General features: G+C 44.8%; 32 non-coding genes across 32 annotated transcripts; all 32 read left to right on the forward strand.

The window, feature by feature from the left end:
- Positions 1 to 181: 181 nt before the first annotated feature.
- On the forward strand, positions 182 to 345 carry LOC137270965 (U1 spliceosomal RNA). Its single transcript, XR_010955574.1, has one exon. It is a non-coding gene; the product is annotated as a U1 spliceosomal RNA (small nuclear RNA).
- Positions 346 to 816: 471 nt separating this feature from the next.
- LOC137270982 (U1 spliceosomal RNA) lies at positions 817 to 980 on the forward strand. Its single transcript, XR_010955589.1, has one exon. It is a non-coding gene; the product is annotated as a U1 spliceosomal RNA (small nuclear RNA).
- Positions 981 to 1,451: 471 nt separating this feature from the next.
- On the forward strand, positions 1,452 to 1,615 carry LOC137270994 (U1 spliceosomal RNA). Its single transcript, XR_010955600.1, has one exon. It is a non-coding gene; the product is annotated as a U1 spliceosomal RNA (small nuclear RNA).
- Positions 1,616 to 2,086: 471 nt separating this feature from the next.
- LOC137271006 (U1 spliceosomal RNA) lies at positions 2,087 to 2,250 on the forward strand. The gene has a single exon (XR_010955611.1). It is a non-coding gene; the product is annotated as a U1 spliceosomal RNA (small nuclear RNA).
- Positions 2,251 to 2,721: 471 nt separating this feature from the next.
- LOC137271018 (U1 spliceosomal RNA) lies at positions 2,722 to 2,885 on the forward strand. The gene has a single exon (XR_010955622.1). It is a non-coding gene; the product is annotated as a U1 spliceosomal RNA (small nuclear RNA).
- A 471-nt stretch (positions 2,886 to 3,356) lies between these two features.
- Positions 3,357 to 3,520, forward strand: LOC137270971 (U1 spliceosomal RNA). Its single transcript, XR_010955579.1, has one exon. It is a non-coding gene; the product is annotated as a U1 spliceosomal RNA (small nuclear RNA).
- Positions 3,521 to 3,991: 471 nt separating this feature from the next.
- Positions 3,992 to 4,155, forward strand: LOC137270972 (U1 spliceosomal RNA). The gene has a single exon (XR_010955580.1). It is a non-coding gene; the product is annotated as a U1 spliceosomal RNA (small nuclear RNA).
- Positions 4,156 to 4,626: 471 nt separating this feature from the next.
- On the forward strand, positions 4,627 to 4,790 carry LOC137270973 (U1 spliceosomal RNA). Its single transcript, XR_010955581.1, has one exon. It is a non-coding gene; the product is annotated as a U1 spliceosomal RNA (small nuclear RNA).
- Positions 4,791 to 5,261: 471 nt separating this feature from the next.
- Positions 5,262 to 5,425, forward strand: LOC137270974 (U1 spliceosomal RNA). Its single transcript, XR_010955582.1, has one exon. It is a non-coding gene; the product is annotated as a U1 spliceosomal RNA (small nuclear RNA).
- A 471-nt stretch (positions 5,426 to 5,896) lies between these two features.
- Positions 5,897 to 6,060, forward strand: LOC137270975 (U1 spliceosomal RNA). Its single transcript, XR_010955583.1, has one exon. It is a non-coding gene; the product is annotated as a U1 spliceosomal RNA (small nuclear RNA).
- A 471-nt stretch (positions 6,061 to 6,531) lies between these two features.
- LOC137270976 (U1 spliceosomal RNA) lies at positions 6,532 to 6,695 on the forward strand. The gene has a single exon (XR_010955584.1). It is a non-coding gene; the product is annotated as a U1 spliceosomal RNA (small nuclear RNA).
- A 471-nt stretch (positions 6,696 to 7,166) lies between these two features.
- Positions 7,167 to 7,330, forward strand: LOC137270977 (U1 spliceosomal RNA). The gene has a single exon (XR_010955585.1). It is a non-coding gene; the product is annotated as a U1 spliceosomal RNA (small nuclear RNA).
- Positions 7,331 to 7,801: 471 nt separating this feature from the next.
- Positions 7,802 to 7,965, forward strand: LOC137270978 (U1 spliceosomal RNA). Its single transcript, XR_010955586.1, has one exon. It is a non-coding gene; the product is annotated as a U1 spliceosomal RNA (small nuclear RNA).
- A 471-nt stretch (positions 7,966 to 8,436) lies between these two features.
- LOC137270979 (U1 spliceosomal RNA) lies at positions 8,437 to 8,600 on the forward strand. Its single transcript, XR_010955587.1, has one exon. It is a non-coding gene; the product is annotated as a U1 spliceosomal RNA (small nuclear RNA).
- Positions 8,601 to 9,071: 471 nt separating this feature from the next.
- Positions 9,072 to 9,235, forward strand: LOC137270981 (U1 spliceosomal RNA). The gene has a single exon (XR_010955588.1). It is a non-coding gene; the product is annotated as a U1 spliceosomal RNA (small nuclear RNA).
- Positions 9,236 to 9,706: 471 nt separating this feature from the next.
- On the forward strand, positions 9,707 to 9,870 carry LOC137270983 (U1 spliceosomal RNA). Its single transcript, XR_010955590.1, has one exon. It is a non-coding gene; the product is annotated as a U1 spliceosomal RNA (small nuclear RNA).
- Positions 9,871 to 10,341: 471 nt separating this feature from the next.
- On the forward strand, positions 10,342 to 10,505 carry LOC137270984 (U1 spliceosomal RNA). Its single transcript, XR_010955591.1, has one exon. It is a non-coding gene; the product is annotated as a U1 spliceosomal RNA (small nuclear RNA).
- Positions 10,506 to 10,976: 471 nt separating this feature from the next.
- LOC137270985 (U1 spliceosomal RNA) lies at positions 10,977 to 11,140 on the forward strand. The gene has a single exon (XR_010955592.1). It is a non-coding gene; the product is annotated as a U1 spliceosomal RNA (small nuclear RNA).
- A 471-nt stretch (positions 11,141 to 11,611) lies between these two features.
- On the forward strand, positions 11,612 to 11,775 carry LOC137270986 (U1 spliceosomal RNA). Its single transcript, XR_010955593.1, has one exon. It is a non-coding gene; the product is annotated as a U1 spliceosomal RNA (small nuclear RNA).
- A 471-nt stretch (positions 11,776 to 12,246) lies between these two features.
- On the forward strand, positions 12,247 to 12,410 carry LOC137270987 (U1 spliceosomal RNA). The gene has a single exon (XR_010955594.1). It is a non-coding gene; the product is annotated as a U1 spliceosomal RNA (small nuclear RNA).
- A 471-nt stretch (positions 12,411 to 12,881) lies between these two features.
- Positions 12,882 to 13,045, forward strand: LOC137270968 (U1 spliceosomal RNA). The gene has a single exon (XR_010955577.1). It is a non-coding gene; the product is annotated as a U1 spliceosomal RNA (small nuclear RNA).
- A 471-nt stretch (positions 13,046 to 13,516) lies between these two features.
- LOC137270970 (U1 spliceosomal RNA) lies at positions 13,517 to 13,680 on the forward strand. Its single transcript, XR_010955578.1, has one exon. It is a non-coding gene; the product is annotated as a U1 spliceosomal RNA (small nuclear RNA).
- A 470-nt stretch (positions 13,681 to 14,150) lies between these two features.
- On the forward strand, positions 14,151 to 14,314 carry LOC137270988 (U1 spliceosomal RNA). Its single transcript, XR_010955595.1, has one exon. It is a non-coding gene; the product is annotated as a U1 spliceosomal RNA (small nuclear RNA).
- Positions 14,315 to 14,785: 471 nt separating this feature from the next.
- LOC137270989 (U1 spliceosomal RNA) lies at positions 14,786 to 14,949 on the forward strand. The gene has a single exon (XR_010955596.1). It is a non-coding gene; the product is annotated as a U1 spliceosomal RNA (small nuclear RNA).
- A 471-nt stretch (positions 14,950 to 15,420) lies between these two features.
- On the forward strand, positions 15,421 to 15,584 carry LOC137270990 (U1 spliceosomal RNA). The gene has a single exon (XR_010955597.1). It is a non-coding gene; the product is annotated as a U1 spliceosomal RNA (small nuclear RNA).
- A 471-nt stretch (positions 15,585 to 16,055) lies between these two features.
- LOC137270992 (U1 spliceosomal RNA) lies at positions 16,056 to 16,219 on the forward strand. Its single transcript, XR_010955598.1, has one exon. It is a non-coding gene; the product is annotated as a U1 spliceosomal RNA (small nuclear RNA).
- Positions 16,220 to 16,690: 471 nt separating this feature from the next.
- On the forward strand, positions 16,691 to 16,854 carry LOC137270993 (U1 spliceosomal RNA). Its single transcript, XR_010955599.1, has one exon. It is a non-coding gene; the product is annotated as a U1 spliceosomal RNA (small nuclear RNA).
- A 471-nt stretch (positions 16,855 to 17,325) lies between these two features.
- On the forward strand, positions 17,326 to 17,489 carry LOC137270995 (U1 spliceosomal RNA). Its single transcript, XR_010955601.1, has one exon. It is a non-coding gene; the product is annotated as a U1 spliceosomal RNA (small nuclear RNA).
- Positions 17,490 to 17,960: 471 nt separating this feature from the next.
- Positions 17,961 to 18,124, forward strand: LOC137270996 (U1 spliceosomal RNA). Its single transcript, XR_010955602.1, has one exon. It is a non-coding gene; the product is annotated as a U1 spliceosomal RNA (small nuclear RNA).
- Positions 18,125 to 18,595: 471 nt separating this feature from the next.
- LOC137270997 (U1 spliceosomal RNA) lies at positions 18,596 to 18,759 on the forward strand. Its single transcript, XR_010955603.1, has one exon. It is a non-coding gene; the product is annotated as a U1 spliceosomal RNA (small nuclear RNA).
- Positions 18,760 to 19,230: 471 nt separating this feature from the next.
- On the forward strand, positions 19,231 to 19,394 carry LOC137270998 (U1 spliceosomal RNA). Its single transcript, XR_010955604.1, has one exon. It is a non-coding gene; the product is annotated as a U1 spliceosomal RNA (small nuclear RNA).
- Positions 19,395 to 19,865: 471 nt separating this feature from the next.
- Positions 19,866 to 20,029, forward strand: LOC137270999 (U1 spliceosomal RNA). The gene has a single exon (XR_010955605.1). It is a non-coding gene; the product is annotated as a U1 spliceosomal RNA (small nuclear RNA).
- The last annotated feature ends 366 nt before the right edge of the window (positions 20,030 to 20,395 follow it).

Here is a 20,395-nt window from a genome sequence, read left to right on the forward strand (position 1 = left end):
TGTGTGTGTTTTTATCTATCAGTAATTTTTTCACAAAGTGAAGGTACTAATGGACTGTTCTGTACAATAAACTGTACGAACAATTAACCTGCCATGAAATATATGTGAAGCGTTGATGATGTGACACCTGAATAGGGCAACGCCAGGGTGATGTAAGTGAAAACTGGAACCTGTCCCAAGCATACTTACCTGGCACAGGCTTTACAGTGATCCGCAAGGCTGTGGGCCCGGGGCGAGACCTTTCCATTGCACCTCGGTTTGGTTGACCCCTGCGATCGTCCCAAATGTGGACGACTCGGGTGCGCAATTTATAAGTGTGGGGGACTGCGTTCGCGCTCTCCCCTTGAAAATCAACCCCAAAAATAGATATTTTCAGTTGACACTTCCCCCACTTCCAAATCACTTGAAGATGATTGTTTTCCCGTGTGTGTATGTGCAAACTATGTGTTTTTAATGCGCATGTGTTAATCTGTTTGCTGTGGCAAAAGTATATGTTTAAAGCAAGTCTGAGTTTGATGTATTTCAGATGGGATCGCTTTGTCAGCCAGTTGTTGTGTTTGGACTGTCAAGTTGTCTCCCCTGCGTCCCGGATCAGAGATGCACGTGCATGCAGTCTAAATGGAAATAAATCCGTCTGTGTGTGTTTTTATCTATCAGTAATTTTTTCACAAAGTGAAGGTACTAATGGACTGTTCTGTACAATAAACTGTACGAACAATTAACCTGCCATGAAATATATGTGAAGCGTTGATGATGTGACACCTGAATAGGGCAACGCCAGGGTGATGTAAGTGAAAACTGGAACCTGTCCCAAGCATACTTACCTGGCACAGGCTTTACAGTGATCCGCAAGGCTGTGGGCCCGGGGCGAGACCTTTCCATTGCACCTCGGTTTGGTTGACCCCTGCGATCGTCCCAAATGTGGACGACTCGGGTGCGCAATTTATAAGTGTGGGGGACTGCGTTCGCGCTCTCCCCTTGAAAATCAACCCCAAAAATAGATATTTTCAGTTGACACTTCCCCCACTTCCAAATCACTTGAAGATGATTGTTTTCCCGTGTGTGTATGTGCAAACTATGTGTTTTTAATGCGCATGTGTTAATCTGTTTGCTGTGGCAAAAGTATATGTTTAAAGCAAGTCTGAGTTTGATGTATTTCAGATGGGATCGCTTTGTCAGCCAGTTGTTGTGTTTGGACTGTCAAGTTGTCTCCCCTGCGTCCCGGATCAGAGATGCACGTGCATGCAGTCTAAATGGAAATAAATCCGTCTGTGTGTGTTTTTATCTATCAGTAATTTTTTCACAAAGTGAAGGTACTAATGGACTGTTCTGTACAATAAACTGTACGAACAATTAACCTGCCATGAAATATATGTGAAGCGTTGATGATGTGACACCTGAATAGGGCAACGCCAGGGTGATGTAAGTGAAAACTGGAACCTGTCCCAAGCATACTTACCTGGCACAGGCTTTACAGTGATCCGCAAGGCTGTGGGCCCGGGGCGAGACCTTTCCATTGCACCTCGGTTTGGTTGACCCCTGCGATCGTCCCAAATGTGGACGACTCGGGTGCGCAATTTATAAGTGTGGGGGACTGCGTTCGCGCTCTCCCCTTGAAAATCAACCCCAAAAATAGATATTTTCAGTTGACACTTCCCCCACTTCCAAATCACTTGAAGATGATTGTTTTCCCGTGTGTGTATGTGCAAACTATGTGTTTTTAATGCGCATGTGTTAATCTGTTTGCTGTGGCAAAAGTATATGTTTAAAGCAAGTCTGAGTTTGATGTATTTCAGATGGGATCGCTTTGTCAGCCAGTTGTTGTGTTTGGACTGTCAAGTTGTCTCCCCTGCGTCCCGGATCAGAGATGCACGTGCATGCAGTCTAAATGGAAATAAATCCGTCTGTGTGTGTTTTTATCTATCAGTAATTTTTTCACAAAGTGAAGGTACTAATGGACTGTTCTGTACAATAAACTGTACGAACAATTAACCTGCCATGAAATATATGTGAAGCGTTGATGATGTGACACCTGAATAGGGCAACGCCAGGGTGATGTAAGTGAAAACTGGAACCTGTCCCAAGCATACTTACCTGGCACAGGCTTTACAGTGATCCGCAAGGCTGTGGGCCCGGGGCGAGACCTTTCCATTGCACCTCGGTTTGGTTGACCCCTGCGATCGTCCCAAATGTGGACGACTCGGGTGCGCAATTTATAAGTGTGGGGGACTGCGTTCGCGCTCTCCCCTTGAAAATCAACCCCAAAAATAGATATTTTCAGTTGACACTTCCCCCACTTCCAAATCACTTGAAGATGATTGTTTTCCCGTGTGTGTATGTGCAAACTATGTGTTTTTAATGCGCATGTGTTAATCTGTTTGCTGTGGCAAAAGTATATGTTTAAAGCAAGTCTGAGTTTGATGTATTTCAGATGGGATCGCTTTGTCAGCCAGTTGTTGTGTTTGGACTGTCAAGTTGTCTCCCCTGCGTCCCGGATCAGAGATGCACGTGCATGCAGTCTAAATGGAAATAAATCCGTCTGTGTGTGTTTTTATCTATCAGTAATTTTTTCACAAAGTGAAGGTACTAATGGACTGTTCTGTACAATAAACTGTACGAACAATTAACCTGCCATGAAATATATGTGAAGCGTTGATGATGTGACACCTGAATAGGGCAACGCCAGGGTGATGTAAGTGAAAACTGGAACCTGTCCCAAGCATACTTACCTGGCACAGGCTTTACAGTGATCCGCAAGGCTGTGGGCCCGGGGCGAGACCTTTCCATTGCACCTCGGTTTGGTTGACCCCTGCGATCGTCCCAAATGTGGACGACTCGGGTGCGCAATTTATAAGTGTGGGGGACTGCGTTCGCGCTCTCCCCTTGAAAATCAACCCCAAAAATAGATATTTTCAGTTGACACTTCCCCCACTTCCAAATCACTTGAAGATGATTGTTTTCCCGTGTGTGTATGTGCAAACTATGTGTTTTTAATGCGCATGTGTTAATCTGTTTGCTGTGGCAAAAGTATATGTTTAAAGCAAGTCTGAGTTTGATGTATTTCAGATGGGATCGCTTTGTCAGCCAGTTGTTGTGTTTGGACTGTCAAGTTGTCTCCCCTGCGTCCCGGATCAGAGATGCACGTGCATGCAGTCTAAATGGAAATAAATCCGTCTGTGTGTGTTTTTATCTATCAGTAATTTTTTCACAAAGTGAAGGTACTAATGGACTGTTCTGTACAATAAACTGTACGAACAATTAACCTGCCATGAAATATATGTGAAGCGTTGATGATGTGACACCTGAATAGGGCAACGCCAGGGTGATGTAAGTGAAAACTGGAACCTGTCCCAAGCATACTTACCTGGCACAGGCTTTACAGTGATCCGCAAGGCTGTGGGCCCGGGGCGAGACCTTTCCATTGCACCTCGGTTTGGTTGACCCCTGCGATCGTCCCAAATGTGGACGACTCGGGTGCGCAATTTATAAGTGTGGGGGACTGCGTTCGCGCTCTCCCCTTGAAAATCAACCCCAAAAATAGATATTTTCAGTTGACACTTCCCCCACTTCCAAATCACTTGAAGATGATTGTTTTCCCGTGTGTGTATGTGCAAACTATGTGTTTTTAATGCGCATGTGTTAATCTGTTTGCTGTGGCAAAAGTATATGTTTAAAGCAAGTCTGAGTTTGATGTATTTCAGATGGGATCGCTTTGTCAGCCAGTTGTTGTGTTTGGACTGTCAAGTTGTCTCCCCTGCGTCCCGGATCAGAGATGCACGTGCATGCAGTCTAAATGGAAATAAATCCGTCTGTGTGTGTTTTTATCTATCAGTAATTTTTTCACAAAGTGAAGGTACTAATGGACTGTTCTGTACAATAAACTGTACGAACAATTAACCTGCCATGAAATATATGTGAAGCGTTGATGATGTGACACCTGAATAGGGCAACGCCAGGGTGATGTAAGTGAAAACTGGAACCTGTCCCAAGCATACTTACCTGGCACAGGCTTTACAGTGATCCGCAAGGCTGTGGGCCCGGGGCGAGACCTTTCCATTGCACCTCGGTTTGGTTGACCCCTGCGATCGTCCCAAATGTGGACGACTCGGGTGCGCAATTTATAAGTGTGGGGGACTGCGTTCGCGCTCTCCCCTTGAAAATCAACCCCAAAAATAGATATTTTCAGTTGACACTTCCCCCACTTCCAAATCACTTGAAGATGATTGTTTTCCCGTGTGTGTATGTGCAAACTATGTGTTTTTAATGCGCATGTGTTAATCTGTTTGCTGTGGCAAAAGTATATGTTTAAAGCAAGTCTGAGTTTGATGTATTTCAGATGGGATCGCTTTGTCAGCCAGTTGTTGTGTTTGGACTGTCAAGTTGTCTCCCCTGCGTCCCGGATCAGAGATGCACGTGCATGCAGTCTAAATGGAAATAAATCCGTCTGTGTGTGTTTTTATCTATCAGTAATTTTTTCACAAAGTGAAGGTACTAATGGACTGTTCTGTACAATAAACTGTACGAACAATTAACCTGCCATGAAATATATGTGAAGCGTTGATGATGTGACACCTGAATAGGGCAACGCCAGGGTGATGTAAGTGAAAACTGGAACCTGTCCCAAGCATACTTACCTGGCACAGGCTTTACAGTGATCCGCAAGGCTGTGGGCCCGGGGCGAGACCTTTCCATTGCACCTCGGTTTGGTTGACCCCTGCGATCGTCCCAAATGTGGACGACTCGGGTGCGCAATTTATAAGTGTGGGGGACTGCGTTCGCGCTCTCCCCTTGAAAATCAACCCCAAAAATAGATATTTTCAGTTGACACTTCCCCCACTTCCAAATCACTTGAAGATGATTGTTTTCCCGTGTGTGTATGTGCAAACTATGTGTTTTTAATGCGCATGTGTTAATCTGTTTGCTGTGGCAAAAGTATATGTTTAAAGCAAGTCTGAGTTTGATGTATTTCAGATGGGATCGCTTTGTCAGCCAGTTGTTGTGTTTGGACTGTCAAGTTGTCTCCCCTGCGTCCCGGATCAGAGATGCACGTGCATGCAGTCTAAATGGAAATAAATCCGTCTGTGTGTGTTTTTATCTATCAGTAATTTTTTCACAAAGTGAAGGTACTAATGGACTGTTCTGTACAATAAACTGTACGAACAATTAACCTGCCATGAAATATATGTGAAGCGTTGATGATGTGACACCTGAATAGGGCAACGCCAGGGTGATGTAAGTGAAAACTGGAACCTGTCCCAAGCATACTTACCTGGCACAGGCTTTACAGTGATCCGCAAGGCTGTGGGCCCGGGGCGAGACCTTTCCATTGCACCTCGGTTTGGTTGACCCCTGCGATCGTCCCAAATGTGGACGACTCGGGTGCGCAATTTATAAGTGTGGGGGACTGCGTTCGCGCTCTCCCCTTGAAAATCAACCCCAAAAATAGATATTTTCAGTTGACACTTCCCCCACTTCCAAATCACTTGAAGATGATTGTTTTCCCGTGTGTGTATGTGCAAACTATGTGTTTTTAATGCGCATGTGTTAATCTGTTTGCTGTGGCAAAAGTATATGTTTAAAGCAAGTCTGAGTTTGATGTATTTCAGATGGGATCGCTTTGTCAGCCAGTTGTTGTGTTTGGACTGTCAAGTTGTCTCCCCTGCGTCCCGGATCAGAGATGCACGTGCATGCAGTCTAAATGGAAATAAATCCGTCTGTGTGTGTTTTTATCTATCAGTAATTTTTTCACAAAGTGAAGGTACTAATGGACTGTTCTGTACAATAAACTGTACGAACAATTAACCTGCCATGAAATATATGTGAAGCGTTGATGATGTGACACCTGAATAGGGCAACGCCAGGGTGATGTAAGTGAAAACTGGAACCTGTCCCAAGCATACTTACCTGGCACAGGCTTTACAGTGATCCGCAAGGCTGTGGGCCCGGGGCGAGACCTTTCCATTGCACCTCGGTTTGGTTGACCCCTGCGATCGTCCCAAATGTGGACGACTCGGGTGCGCAATTTATAAGTGTGGGGGACTGCGTTCGCGCTCTCCCCTTGAAAATCAACCCCAAAAATAGATATTTTCAGTTGACACTTCCCCCACTTCCAAATCACTTGAAGATGATTGTTTTCCCGTGTGTGTATGTGCAAACTATGTGTTTTTAATGCGCATGTGTTAATCTGTTTGCTGTGGCAAAAGTATATGTTTAAAGCAAGTCTGAGTTTGATGTATTTCAGATGGGATCGCTTTGTCAGCCAGTTGTTGTGTTTGGACTGTCAAGTTGTCTCCCCTGCGTCCCGGATCAGAGATGCACGTGCATGCAGTCTAAATGGAAATAAATCCGTCTGTGTGTGTTTTTATCTATCAGTAATTTTTTCACAAAGTGAAGGTACTAATGGACTGTTCTGTACAATAAACTGTACGAACAATTAACCTGCCATGAAATATATGTGAAGCGTTGATGATGTGACACCTGAATAGGGCAACGCCAGGGTGATGTAAGTGAAAACTGGAACCTGTCCCAAGCATACTTACCTGGCACAGGCTTTACAGTGATCCGCAAGGCTGTGGGCCCGGGGCGAGACCTTTCCATTGCACCTCGGTTTGGTTGACCCCTGCGATCGTCCCAAATGTGGACGACTCGGGTGCGCAATTTATAAGTGTGGGGGACTGCGTTCGCGCTCTCCCCTTGAAAATCAACCCCAAAAATAGATATTTTCAGTTGACACTTCCCCCACTTCCAAATCACTTGAAGATGATTGTTTTCCCGTGTGTGTATGTGCAAACTATGTGTTTTTAATGCGCATGTGTTAATCTGTTTGCTGTGGCAAAAGTATATGTTTAAAGCAAGTCTGAGTTTGATGTATTTCAGATGGGATCGCTTTGTCAGCCAGTTGTTGTGTTTGGACTGTCAAGTTGTCTCCCCTGCGTCCCGGATCAGAGATGCACGTGCATGCAGTCTAAATGGAAATAAATCCGTCTGTGTGTGTTTTTATCTATCAGTAATTTTTTCACAAAGTGAAGGTACTAATGGACTGTTCTGTACAATAAACTGTACGAACAATTAACCTGCCATGAAATATATGTGAAGCGTTGATGATGTGACACCTGAATAGGGCAACGCCAGGGTGATGTAAGTGAAAACTGGAACCTGTCCCAAGCATACTTACCTGGCACAGGCTTTACAGTGATCCGCAAGGCTGTGGGCCCGGGGCGAGACCTTTCCATTGCACCTCGGTTTGGTTGACCCCTGCGATCGTCCCAAATGTGGACGACTCGGGTGCGCAATTTATAAGTGTGGGGGACTGCGTTCGCGCTCTCCCCTTGAAAATCAACCCCAAAAATAGATATTTTCAGTTGACACTTCCCCCACTTCCAAATCACTTGAAGATGATTGTTTTCCCGTGTGTGTATGTGCAAACTATGTGTTTTTAATGCGCATGTGTTAATCTGTTTGCTGTGGCAAAAGTATATGTTTAAAGCAAGTCTGAGTTTGATGTATTTCAGATGGGATCGCTTTGTCAGCCAGTTGTTGTGTTTGGACTGTCAAGTTGTCTCCCCTGCGTCCCGGATCAGAGATGCACGTGCATGCAGTCTAAATGGAAATAAATCCGTCTGTGTGTGTTTTTATCTATCAGTAATTTTTTCACAAAGTGAAGGTACTAATGGACTGTTCTGTACAATAAACTGTACGAACAATTAACCTGCCATGAAATATATGTGAAGCGTTGATGATGTGACACCTGAATAGGGCAACGCCAGGGTGATGTAAGTGAAAACTGGAACCTGTCCCAAGCATACTTACCTGGCACAGGCTTTACAGTGATCCGCAAGGCTGTGGGCCCGGGGCGAGACCTTTCCATTGCACCTCGGTTTGGTTGACCCCTGCGATCGTCCCAAATGTGGACGACTCGGGTGCGCAATTTATAAGTGTGGGGGACTGCGTTCGCGCTCTCCCCTTGAAAATCAACCCCAAAAATAGATATTTTCAGTTGACACTTCCCCCACTTCCAAATCACTTGAAGATGATTGTTTTCCCGTGTGTGTATGTGCAAACTATGTGTTTTTAATGCGCATGTGTTAATCTGTTTGCTGTGGCAAAAGTATATGTTTAAAGCAAGTCTGAGTTTGATGTATTTCAGATGGGATCGCTTTGTCAGCCAGTTGTTGTGTTTGGACTGTCAAGTTGTCTCCCCTGCGTCCCGGATCAGAGATGCACGTGCATGCAGTCTAAATGGAAATAAATCCGTCTGTGTGTGTTTTTATCTATCAGTAATTTTTTCACAAAGTGAAGGTACTAATGGACTGTTCTGTACAATAAACTGTACGAACAATTAACCTGCCATGAAATATATGTGAAGCGTTGATGATGTGACACCTGAATAGGGCAACGCCAGGGTGATGTAAGTGAAAACTGGAACCTGTCCCAAGCATACTTACCTGGCACAGGCTTTACAGTGATCCGCAAGGCTGTGGGCCCGGGGCGAGACCTTTCCATTGCACCTCGGTTTGGTTGACCCCTGCGATCGTCCCAAATGTGGACGACTCGGGTGCGCAATTTATAAGTGTGGGGGACTGCGTTCGCGCTCTCCCCTTGAAAATCAACCCCAAAAATAGATATTTTCAGTTGACACTTCCCCCACTTCCAAATCACTTGAAGATGATTGTTTTCCCGTGTGTGTATGTGCAAACTATGTGTTTTTAATGCGCATGTGTTAATCTGTTTGCTGTGGCAAAAGTATATGTTTAAAGCAAGTCTGAGTTTGATGTATTTCAGATGGGATCGCTTTGTCAGCCAGTTGTTGTGTTTGGACTGTCAAGTTGTCTCCCCTGCGTCCCGGATCAGAGATGCACGTGCATGCAGTCTAAATGGAAATAAATCCGTCTGTGTGTGTTTTTATCTATCAGTAATTTTTTCACAAAGTGAAGGTACTAATGGACTGTTCTGTACAATAAACTGTACGAACAATTAACCTGCCATGAAATATATGTGAAGCGTTGATGATGTGACACCTGAATAGGGCAACGCCAGGGTGATGTAAGTGAAAACTGGAACCTGTCCCAAGCATACTTACCTGGCACAGGCTTTACAGTGATCCGCAAGGCTGTGGGCCCGGGGCGAGACCTTTCCATTGCACCTCGGTTTGGTTGACCCCTGCGATCGTCCCAAATGTGGACGACTCGGGTGCGCAATTTATAAGTGTGGGGGACTGCGTTCGCGCTCTCCCCTTGAAAATCAACCCCAAAAATAGATATTTTCAGTTGACACTTCCCCCACTTCCAAATCACTTGAAGATGATTGTTTTCCCGTGTGTGTATGTGCAAACTATGTGTTTTTAATGCGCATGTGTTAATCTGTTTGCTGTGGCAAAAGTATATGTTTAAAGCAAGTCTGAGTTTGATGTATTTCAGATGGGATCGCTTTGTCAGCCAGTTGTTGTGTTTGGACTGTCAAGTTGTCTCCCCTGCGTCCCGGATCAGAGATGCACGTGCATGCAGTCTAAATGGAAATAAATCCGTCTGTGTGTGTTTTTATCTATCAGTAATTTTTTCACAAAGTGAAGGTACTAATGGACTGTTCTGTACAATAAACTGTACGAACAATTAACCTGCCATGAAATATATGTGAAGCGTTGATGATGTGACACCTGAATAGGGCAACGCCAGGGTGATGTAAGTGAAAACTGGAACCTGTCCCAAGCATACTTACCTGGCACAGGCTTTACAGTGATCCGCAAGGCTGTGGGCCCGGGGCGAGACCTTTCCATTGCACCTCGGTTTGGTTGACCCCTGCGATCGTCCCAAATGTGGACGACTCGGGTGCGCAATTTATAAGTGTGGGGGACTGCGTTCGCGCTCTCCCCTTGAAAATCAACCCCAAAAATAGATATTTTCAGTTGACACTTCCCCCACTTCCAAATCACTTGAAGATGATTGTTTTCCCGTGTGTGTATGTGCAAACTATGTGTTTTTAATGCGCATGTGTTAATCTGTTTGCTGTGGCAAAAGTATATGTTTAAAGCAAGTCTGAGTTTGATGTATTTCAGATGGGATCGCTTTGTCAGCCAGTTGTTGTGTTTGGACTGTCAAGTTGTCTCCCCTGCGTCCCGGATCAGAGATGCACGTGCATGCAGTCTAAATGGAAATAAATCCGTCTGTGTGTGTTTTTATCTATCAGTAATTTTTTCACAAAGTGAAGGTACTAATGGACTGTTCTGTACAATAAACTGTACGAACAATTAACCTGCCATGAAATATATGTGAAGCGTTGATGATGTGACACCTGAATAGGGCAACGCCAGGGTGATGTAAGTGAAAACTGGAACCTGTCCCAAGCATACTTACCTGGCACAGGCTTTACAGTGATCCGCAAGGCTGTGGGCCCGGGGCGAGACCTTTCCATTGCACCTCGGTTTGGTTGACCCCTGCGATCGTCCCAAATGTGGACGACTCGGGTGCGCAATTTATAAGTGTGGGGGACTGCGTTCGCGCTCTCCCCTTGAAAATCAACCCCAAAAATAGATATTTTCAGTTGACACTTCCCCCACTTCCAAATCACTTGAAGATGATTGTTTTCCCGTGTGTGTATGTGCAAACTATGTGTTTTTAATGCGCATGTGTTAATCTGTTTGCTGTGGCAAAAGTATATGTTTAAAGCAAGTCTGAGTTTGATGTATTTCAGATGGGATCGCTTTGTCAGCCAGTTGTTGTGTTTGGACTGTCAAGTTGTCTCCCCTGCGTCCCGGATCAGAGATGCACGTGCATGCAGTCTAAATGGAAATAAATCCGTCTGTGTGTGTTTTTATCTATCAGTAATTTTTTCACAAAGTGAAGGTACTAATGGACTGTTCTGTACAATAAACTGTACGAACAATTAACCTGCCATGAAATATATGTGAAGCGTTGATGATGTGACACCTGAATAGGGCAACGCCAGGGTGATGTAAGTGAAAACTGGAACCTGTCCCAAGCATACTTACCTGGCACAGGCTTTACAGTGATCCGCAAGGCTGTGGGCCCGGGGCGAGACCTTTCCATTGCACCTCGGTTTGGTTGACCCCTGCGATCGTCCCAAATGTGGACGACTCGGGTGCGCAATTTATAAGTGTGGGGGACTGCGTTCGCGCTCTCCCCTTGAAAATCAACCCCAAAAATAGATATTTTCAGTTGACACTTCCCCCACTTCCAAATCACTTGAAGATGATTGTTTTCCCGTGTGTGTATGTGCAAACTATGTGTTTTTAATGCGCATGTGTTAATCTGTTTGCTGTGGCAAAAGTATATGTTTAAAGCAAGTCTGAGTTTGATGTATTTCAGATGGGATCGCTTTGTCAGCCAGTTGTTGTGTTTGGACTGTCAAGTTGTCTCCCCTGCGTCCCGGATCAGAGATGCACGTGCATGCAGTCTAAATGGAAATAAATCCGTCTGTGTGTGTTTTTATCTATCAGTAATTTTTTCACAAAGTGAAGGTACTAATGGACTGTTCTGTACAATAAACTGTACGAACAATTAACCTGCCATGAAATATATGTGAAGCGTTGATGATGTGACACCTGAATAGGGCAACGCCAGGGTGATGTAAGTGAAAACTGGAACCTGTCCCAAGCATACTTACCTGGCACAGGCTTTACAGTGATCCGCAAGGCTGTGGGCCCGGGGCGAGACCTTTCCATTGCACCTCGGTTTGGTTGACCCCTGCGATCGTCCCAAATGTGGACGACTCGGGTGCGCAATTTATAAGTGTGGGGGACTGCGTTCGCGCTCTCCCCTTGAAAATCAACCCCAAAAATAGATATTTTCAGTTGACACTTCCCCCACTTCCAAATCACTTGAAGATGATTGTTTTCCCGTGTGTGTATGTGCAAACTATGTGTTTTTAATGCGCATGTGTTAATCTGTTTGCTGTGGCAAAAGTATATGTTTAAAGCAAGTCTGAGTTTGATGTATTTCAGATGGGATCGCTTTGTCAGCCAGTTGTTGTGTTTGGACTGTCAAGTTGTCTCCCCTGCGTCCCGGATCAGAGATGCACGTGCATGCAGTCTAAATGGAAATAAATCCGTCTGTGTGTGTTTTTATCTATCAGTAATTTTTTCACAAAGTGAAGGTACTAATGGACTGTTCTGTACAATAAACTGTACGAACAATTAACCTGCCATGAAATATATGTGAAGCGTTGATGATGTGACACCTGAATAGGGCAACGCCAGGGTGATGTAAGTGAAAACTGGAACCTGTCCCAAGCATACTTACCTGGCACAGGCTTTACAGTGATCCGCAAGGCTGTGGGCCCGGGGCGAGACCTTTCCATTGCACCTCGGTTTGGTTGACCCCTGCGATCGTCCCAAATGTGGACGACTCGGGTGCGCAATTTATAAGTGTGGGGGACTGCGTTCGCGCTCTCCCCTTGAAAATCAACCCCAAAAATAGATATTTTCAGTTGACACTTCCCCCACTTCCAAATCACTTGAAGATGATTGTTTTCCCGTGTGTGTATGTGCAAACTATGTGTTTTTAATGCGCATGTGTTAATCTGTTTGCTGTGGCAAAAGTATATGTTTAAAGCAAGTCTGAGTTTGATGTATTTCAGATGGGATCGCTTTGTCAGCCAGTTGTTGTGTTTGGACTGTCAAGTTGTCTCCCCTGCGTCCCGGATCAGAGATGCACGTGCATGCAGTCTAAATGGAAATAAATCCGTCTGTGTGTGTTTTTATCTATCAGTAATTTTTTCACAAAGTGAAGGTACTAATGGACTGTTCTGTACAATAAACTGTACGAACAATTAACCTGCCATGAAATATATGTGAAGCGTTGATGATGTGACACCTGAATAGGGCAACGCCAGGGTGATGTAAGTGAAAACTGGAACCTGTCCCAAGCATACTTACCTGTCACAGGCTTTACAGTGATCCGCAAGGCTGTGGGCCCGGGGCGAGACCTTTCCATTGCACCTCGGTTTGGTTGACCCCTGCGATCGTCCCAAATGTGGACGACTCGGGTGCGCAATTTATAAGTGTGGGGGACTGCGTTCGCGCTCTCCCCTTGAAAATCAACCCCAAAAATAGATATTTTCAGTTGACACTTCCCCCACTTCCAAATCACTTGAAGATGATTGTTTTCCCGTGTGTGTATGTGCAAACTATGTGTTTTTAATGCGCATGTGTTAATCTGTTTGCTGTGGCAAAAGTATATGTTTAAAGCAAGTCTGAGTTTGATGTATTTCAGATGGGATCGCTTTGTCAGCCAGTTGTTGTGTTTGGACTGTCAAGTTGTCTCCCCTGCGTCCCGGATCAGAGATGCACGTGCATGCAGTCTAAATGGAAATAAATCCGTCTGTGTGTGTTTTTATCTATCAGTAATTTTTTCACAAAGTGAAGGTACTAATGGACTGTTCTGTACAATAAACTGTACGAACAATTAACCTGCCATGAAATATATGTGAAGCGTTGATGATGTGACACCTGAATAGGGCAACGCCAGGGTGATGTAAGTGAAAACTGGAACCTGTCCCAAGCATACTTACCTGTCACAGGCTTTACAGTGATCCGCAAGGCTGTGGGCCCGGGGCGAGACCTTTCCATTGCACCTCGGTTTGGTTGACCCCTGCGATCGTCCCAAATGTGGACGACTCGGGTGCGCAATTTATAAGTGTGGGGGACTGCGTTCGCGCTCTCCCCTTGAAAATCAACCCCAAAAATAGATATTTTCAGTTGACACTTCCCCCACTTCCAAATCACTTGAAGATGATTGTTTTCCCGTGTGTGTATGTGCAAACTATGGTTTTTAATGCGCATGTGTTAATCTGTTTGCTGTGGCAAAAGTATATGTTTAAAGCAAGTCTGAGTTTGATGTATTTCAGATGGGATCGCTTTGTCAGCCAGTTGTTGTGTTTGGACTGTCAAGTTGTCTCCCCTGCGTCCCGGATCAGAGATGCACGTGCATGCAGTCTAAATGGAAATAAATCCGTCTGTGTGTGTTTTTATCTATCAGTAATTTTTTCACAAAGTGAAGGTACTAATGGACTGTTCTGTACAATAAACTGTACGAACAATTAACCTGCCATGAAATATATGTGAAGCGTTGATGATGTGACACCTGAATAGGGCAACGCCAGGGTGATGTAAGTGAAAACTGGAACCTGTCCCAAGCATACTTACCTGGCACAGGCTTTACAGTGATCCGCAAGGCTGTGGGCCCGGGGCGAGACCTTTCCATTGCACCTCGGTTTGGTTGACCCCTGCGATCGTCCCAAATGTGGACGACTCGGGTGCGCAATTTATAAGTGTGGGGGACTGCGTTCGCGCTCTCCCCTTGAAAATCAACCCCAAAAATAGATATTTTCAGTTGACACTTCCCCCACTTCCAAATCACTTGAAGATGATTGTTTTCCCGTGTGTGTATGTGCAAACTATGTGTTTTTAATGCGCATGTGTTAATCTGTTTGCTGTGGCAAAAGTATATGTTTAAAGCAAGTCTGAGTTTGATGTATTTCAGATGGGATCGCTTTGTCAGCCAGTTGTTGTGTTTGGACTGTCAAGTTGTCTCCCCTGCGTCCCGGATCAGAGATGCACGTGCATGCAGTCTAAATGGAAATAAATCCGTCTGTGTGTGTTTTTATCTATCAGTAATTTTTTCACAAAGTGAAGGTACTAATGGACTGTTCTGTACAATAAACTGTACGAACAATTAACCTGCCATGAAATATATGTGAAGCGTTGATGATGTGACACCTGAATAGGGCAACGCCAGGGTGATGTAAGTGAAAACTGGAACCTGTCCCAAGCATACTTACCTGGCACAGGCTTTACAGTGATCCGCAAGGCTGTGGGCCCGGGGCGAGACCTTTCCATTGCACCTCGGTTTGGTTGACCCCTGCGATCGTCCCAAATGTGGACGACTCGGGTGCGCAATTTATAAGTGTGGGGGACTGCGTTCGCGCTCTCCCCTTGAAAATCAACCCCAAAAATAGATATTTTCAGTTGACACTTCCCCCACTTCCAAATCACTTGAAGATGATTGTTTTCCCGTGTGTGTATGTGCAAACTATGTGTTTTTAATGCGCATGTGTTAATCTGTTTGCTGTGGCAAAAGTATATGTTTAAAGCAAGTCTGAGTTTGATGTATTTCAGATGGGATCGCTTTGTCAGCCAGTTGTTGTGTTTGGACTGTCAAGTTGTCTCCCCTGCGTCCCGGATCAGAGATGCACGTGCATGCAGTCTAAATGGAAATAAATCCGTCTGTGTGTGTTTTTATCTATCAGTAATTTTTTCACAAAGTGAAGGTACTAATGGACTGTTCTGTACAATAAACTGTACGAACAATTAACCTGCCATGAAATATATGTGAAGCGTTGATGATGTGACACCTGAATAGGGCAACGCCAGGGTGATGTAAGTGAAAACTGGAACCTGTCCCAAGCATACTTACCTGGCACAGGCTTTACAGTGATCCGCAAGGCTGTGGGCCCGGGGCGAGACCTTTCCATTGCACCTCGGTTTGGTTGACCCCTGCGATCGTCCCAAATGTGGACGACTCGGGTGCGCAATTTATAAGTGTGGGGGACTGCGTTCGCGCTCTCCCCTTGAAAATCAACCCCAAAAATAGATATTTTCAGTTGACACTTCCCCCACTTCCAAATCACTTGAAGATGATTGTTTTCCCGTGTGTGTATGTGCAAACTATGTGTTTTTAATGCGCATGTGTTAATCTGTTTGCTGTGGCAAAAGTATATGTTTAAAGCAAGTCTGAGTTTGATGTATTTCAGATGGGATCGCTTTGTCAGCCAGTTGTTGTGTTTGGACTGTCAAGTTGTCTCCCCTGCGTCCCGGATCAGAGATGCACGTGCATGCAGTCTAAATGGAAATAAATCCGTCTGTGTGTGTTTTTATCTATCAGTAATTTTTTCACAAAGTGAAGGTACTAATGGACTGTTCTGTACAATAAACTGTACGAACAATTAACCTGCCATGAAATATATGTGAAGCGTTGATGATGTGACACCTGAATAGGGCAACGCCAGGGTGATGTAAGTGAAAACTGGAACCTGTCCCAAGCATACTTACCTGGCACAGGCTTTACAGTGATCCGCAAGGCTGTGGGCCCGGGGCGAGACCTTTCCATTGCACCTCGGTTTGGTTGACCCCTGCGATCGTCCCAAATGTGGACGACTCGGGTGCGCAATTTATAAGTGTGGGGGACTGCGTTCGCGCTCTCCCCTTGAAAATCAACCCCAAAAATAGATATTTTCAGTTGACACTTCCCCCACTTCCAAATCACTTGAAGATGATTGTTTTCCCGTGTGTGTATGTGCAAACTATGTGTTTTTAATGCGCATGTGTTAATCTGTTTGCTGTGGCAAAAGTATATGTTTAAAGCAAGTCTGAGTTTGATGTATTTCAGATGGGATCGCTTTGTCAGCCAGTTGTTGTGTTTGGACTGTCAAGTTGTCTCCCCTGCGTCCCGGATCAGAGATGCACGTGCATGCAGTCTAAATGGAAATAAATCCGTCTGTGTGTGTTTTTATCTATCAGTAATTTTTTCACAAAGTGAAGGTACTAATGGACTGTTCTGTACAATAAACTGTACGAACAATTAACCTGCCATGAAATATATGTGAAGCGTTGATGATGTGACACCTGAATAGGGCAACGCCAGGGTGATGTAAGTGAAAACTGGAACCTGTCCCAAGCATACTTACCTGGCACAGGCTTTACAGTGATCCGCAAGGCTGTGGGCCCGGGGCGAGACCTTTCCATTGCACCTCGGTTTGGTTGACCCCTGCGATCGTCCCAAATGTGGACGACTCGGGTGCGCAATTTATAAGTGTGGGGGACTGCGTTCGCGCTCTCCCCTTGAAAATCAACCCCAAAAATAGATATTTTCAGTTGACACTTCCCCCACTTCCAAATCACTTGAAGATGATTGTTTTCCCGTGTGTGTATGTGCAAACTATGTGTTTTTAATGCGCATGTGTTAATCTGTTTGCTGTGGCAAAAGTATATGTTTAAAGCAAGTCTGAGTTTGATGTATTTCAGATGGGATCGCTTTGTCAGCCAGTTGTTGTGTTTGGACTGTCAAGTTGTCTCCCCTGCGTCCCGGATCAGAGATGCACGTGCATGCAGTCTAAATGGAAATAAATCCGTCTGTGTGTGTTTTTATCTATCAGTAATTTTTTCACAAAGTGAAGGTACTAATGGACTGTTCTGTACAATAAACTGTACGAACAATTAACCTGCCATGAAATATATGTGAAGCGTTGATGATGTGACACCTGAATAGGGCAACGCCAGGGTGATGTAAGTGAAAACTGGAACCTGTCCCAAGCATACTTACCTGGCACAGGCTTTACAGTGATCCGCAAGGCTGTGGGCCCGGGGCGAGACCTTTCCATTGCACCTCGGTTTGGTTGACCCCTGCGATCGTCCCAAATGTGGACGACTCGGGTGCGCAATTTATAAGTGTGGGGGACTGCGTTCGCGCTCTCCCCTTGAAAATCAACCCCAAAAATAGATATTTTCAGTTGACACTTCCCCCACTTCCAAATCACTTGAAGATGATTGTTTTCCCGTGTGTGTATGTGCAAACTATGTGTTTTTAATGCGCATGTGTTAATCTGTTTGCTGTGGCAAAAGTATATGTTTAAAGCAAGTCTGAGTTTGATGTATTTCAGATGGGATCGCTTTGTCAGCCAGTTGTTGTGTTTGGACTGTCAAGTTGTCTCCCCTGCGTCCCGGATCAGAGATGCACGTGCATGCAGTCTAAATGGAAATAAATCCGTCTGTGTGTGTTTTTATCTATCAGTAATTTTTTCACAAAGTGAAGGTACTAATGGACTGTTCTGTACAATAAACTGTACGAACAATTAACCTGCCATGAAATATATGTGAAGCGTTGATGATGTGACACCTGAATAGGGCAACGCCAGGGTGATGTAAGTGAAAACTGGAACCTGTCCCAAGCATACTTACCTGGCACAGGCTTTACAGTGATCCGCAAGGCTGTGGGCCCGGGGCGAGACCTTTCCATTGCACCTCGGTTTGGTTGACCCCTGCGATCGTCCCAAATGTGGACGACTCGGGTGCGCAATTTATAAGTGTGGGGGACTGCGTTCGCGCTCTCCCCTTGAAAATCAACCCCAAAAATAGATATTTTCAGTTGACACTTCCCCCACTTCCAAATCACTTGAAGATGATTGTTTTCCCGTGTGTGTATGTGCAAACTATGTGTTTTTAATGCGCATGTGTTAATCTGTTTGCTGTGGCAAAAGTATATGTTTAAAGCAAGTCTGAGTTTGATGTATTTCAGATGGGATCGCTTTGTCAGCCAGTTGTTGTGTTTGGACTGTCAAGTTGTCTCCCCTGCGTCCCGGATCAGAGATGCACGTGCATGCAGTCTAAATGGAAATAAATCCGTCTGTGTGTGTTTTTATCTATCAGTAATTTTTTCACAAAGTGAAGGTACTAATGGACTGTTCTGTACAATAAACTGTACGAACAATTAACCTGCCATGAAATATATGTGAAGCGTTGATGATGTGACACCTGAATAGGGCAACGCCAGGGTGATGTAAGTGAAAACTGGAACCTGTCCCAAGCATACTTACCTGGCACAGGCTTTACAGTGATCCGCAAGGCTGTGGGCCCGGGGCGAGACCTTTCCATTGCACCTCGGTTTGGTTGACCCCTGCGATCGTCCCAAATGTGGACGACTCGGGTGCGCAATTTATAAGTGTGGGGGACTGCGTTCGCGCTCTCCCCTTGAAAATCAACCCCAAAAATAGATATTTTCAGTTGACACTTCCCCCACTTCCAAATCACTTGAAGATGATTGTTTTCCCGTGTGTGTATGTGCAAACTATGTGTTTTTAATGCGCATGTGTTAATCTGTTTGCTGTGGCAAAAGTATATGTTTAAAGCAAGTCTGAGTTTGATGTATTTCAGATGGGATCGCTTTGTCAGCCAGTTGTTGTGTTTGGACTGTCAAGTTGTCTCCCCTGCGTCCCGGATCAGAGATGCACGTGCATGCAGTCTAAATGGAAATAAATCCGTCTGTGTGTGTTTTTATCTATCAGTAATTTTTTCACAAAGTGAAGGTACTAATGGACTGTTCTGTACAATAAACTGTACGAACAATTAACCTGCCATGAAATATATGTGAAGCGTTGATGATGTGACACCTGAATAGGGCAACGCCAGGGTGATGTAAGTGAAAACTGGAACCTGTCCCAAGCATACTTACCTGGCACAGGCTTTACAGTGATCCGCAAGGCTGTGGGCCCGGGGCGAGACCTTTCCATTGCACCTCGGTTTGGTTGACCCCTGCGATCGTCCCAAATGTGGACGACTCGGGTGCGCAATTTATAAGTGTGGGGGACTGCGTTCGCGCTCTCCCCTTGAAAATCAACCCCAAAAATAGATATTTTCAGTTGACACTTCCCCCACTTCCAAATCACTTGAAGATGATTGTTTTCCCGTGTGTGTATGTGCAAACTATGTGTTTTTAATGCGCATGTGTTAATCTGTTTGCTGTGGCAAAAGTATATGTTTAAAGCAAGTCTGAGTTTGATGTATTTCAGATGGGATCGCTTTGTCAGCCAGTTGTTGTGTTTGGACTGTCAAGTTGTCTCCCCTGCGTCCCGGATCAGAGATGCACGTGCATGCAGTCTAAATGGAAATAAATCCGTCTGTGTGTGTTTTTATCTATCAGTAATTTTTTCACAAAGTGAAGGTACTAATGGACTGTTCTGTACAATAAACTGTACGAACAATTAACCTGCCATGAAATATATGTGAAGCGTTGATGATGTGACACCTGAATAGGGCAACGCCAGGGTGATGTAAGTGAAAACTGGAACCTGTCCCAAGCATACTTACCTGGCACAGGCTTTACAGTGATCCGCAAGGCTGTGGGCCCGGGGCGAGACCTTTCCATTGCACCTCGGTTTGGTTGACCCCTGCGATCGTCCCAAATGTGGACGACTCGGGTGCGCAATTTATAAGTGTGGGGGACTGCGTTCGCGCTCTCCCCTTGAAAATCAACCCCAAAAATAGATATTTTCAGTTGACACTTCCCCCACTTCCAAATCACTTGAAGATGATTGTTTTCCCGTGTGTGTATGTGCAAACTATGTGTTTTTAATGCGCATGTGTTAATCTGTTTGCTGTGGCAAAAGTATATGTTTAAAGCAAGTCTGAGTTTGATGTATTTCAGATGGGATCGCTTTGTCAGCCAGTTGTTGTGTTTGGACTGTCAAGTTGTCTCCCCTGCGTCCCGGATCAGAGATGCACGTGCATGCAGTCTAAATGGAAATAAATCCGTCTGTGTGTGTTTTTATCTATCAGTAATTTTTTCACAAAGTGAAGGTACTAATGGACTGTTCTGTACAATAAACTGTA

This window comes from Haliotis asinina, unplaced genomic scaffold, assembly GCF_037392515.1.
Source record: "Haliotis asinina isolate JCU_RB_2024 unplaced genomic scaffold, JCU_Hal_asi_v2 scaffold_100, whole genome shotgun sequence".
NCBI lineage: Eukaryota > Metazoa > Mollusca > Gastropoda > Lepetellida > Haliotidae > Haliotis > Haliotis asinina.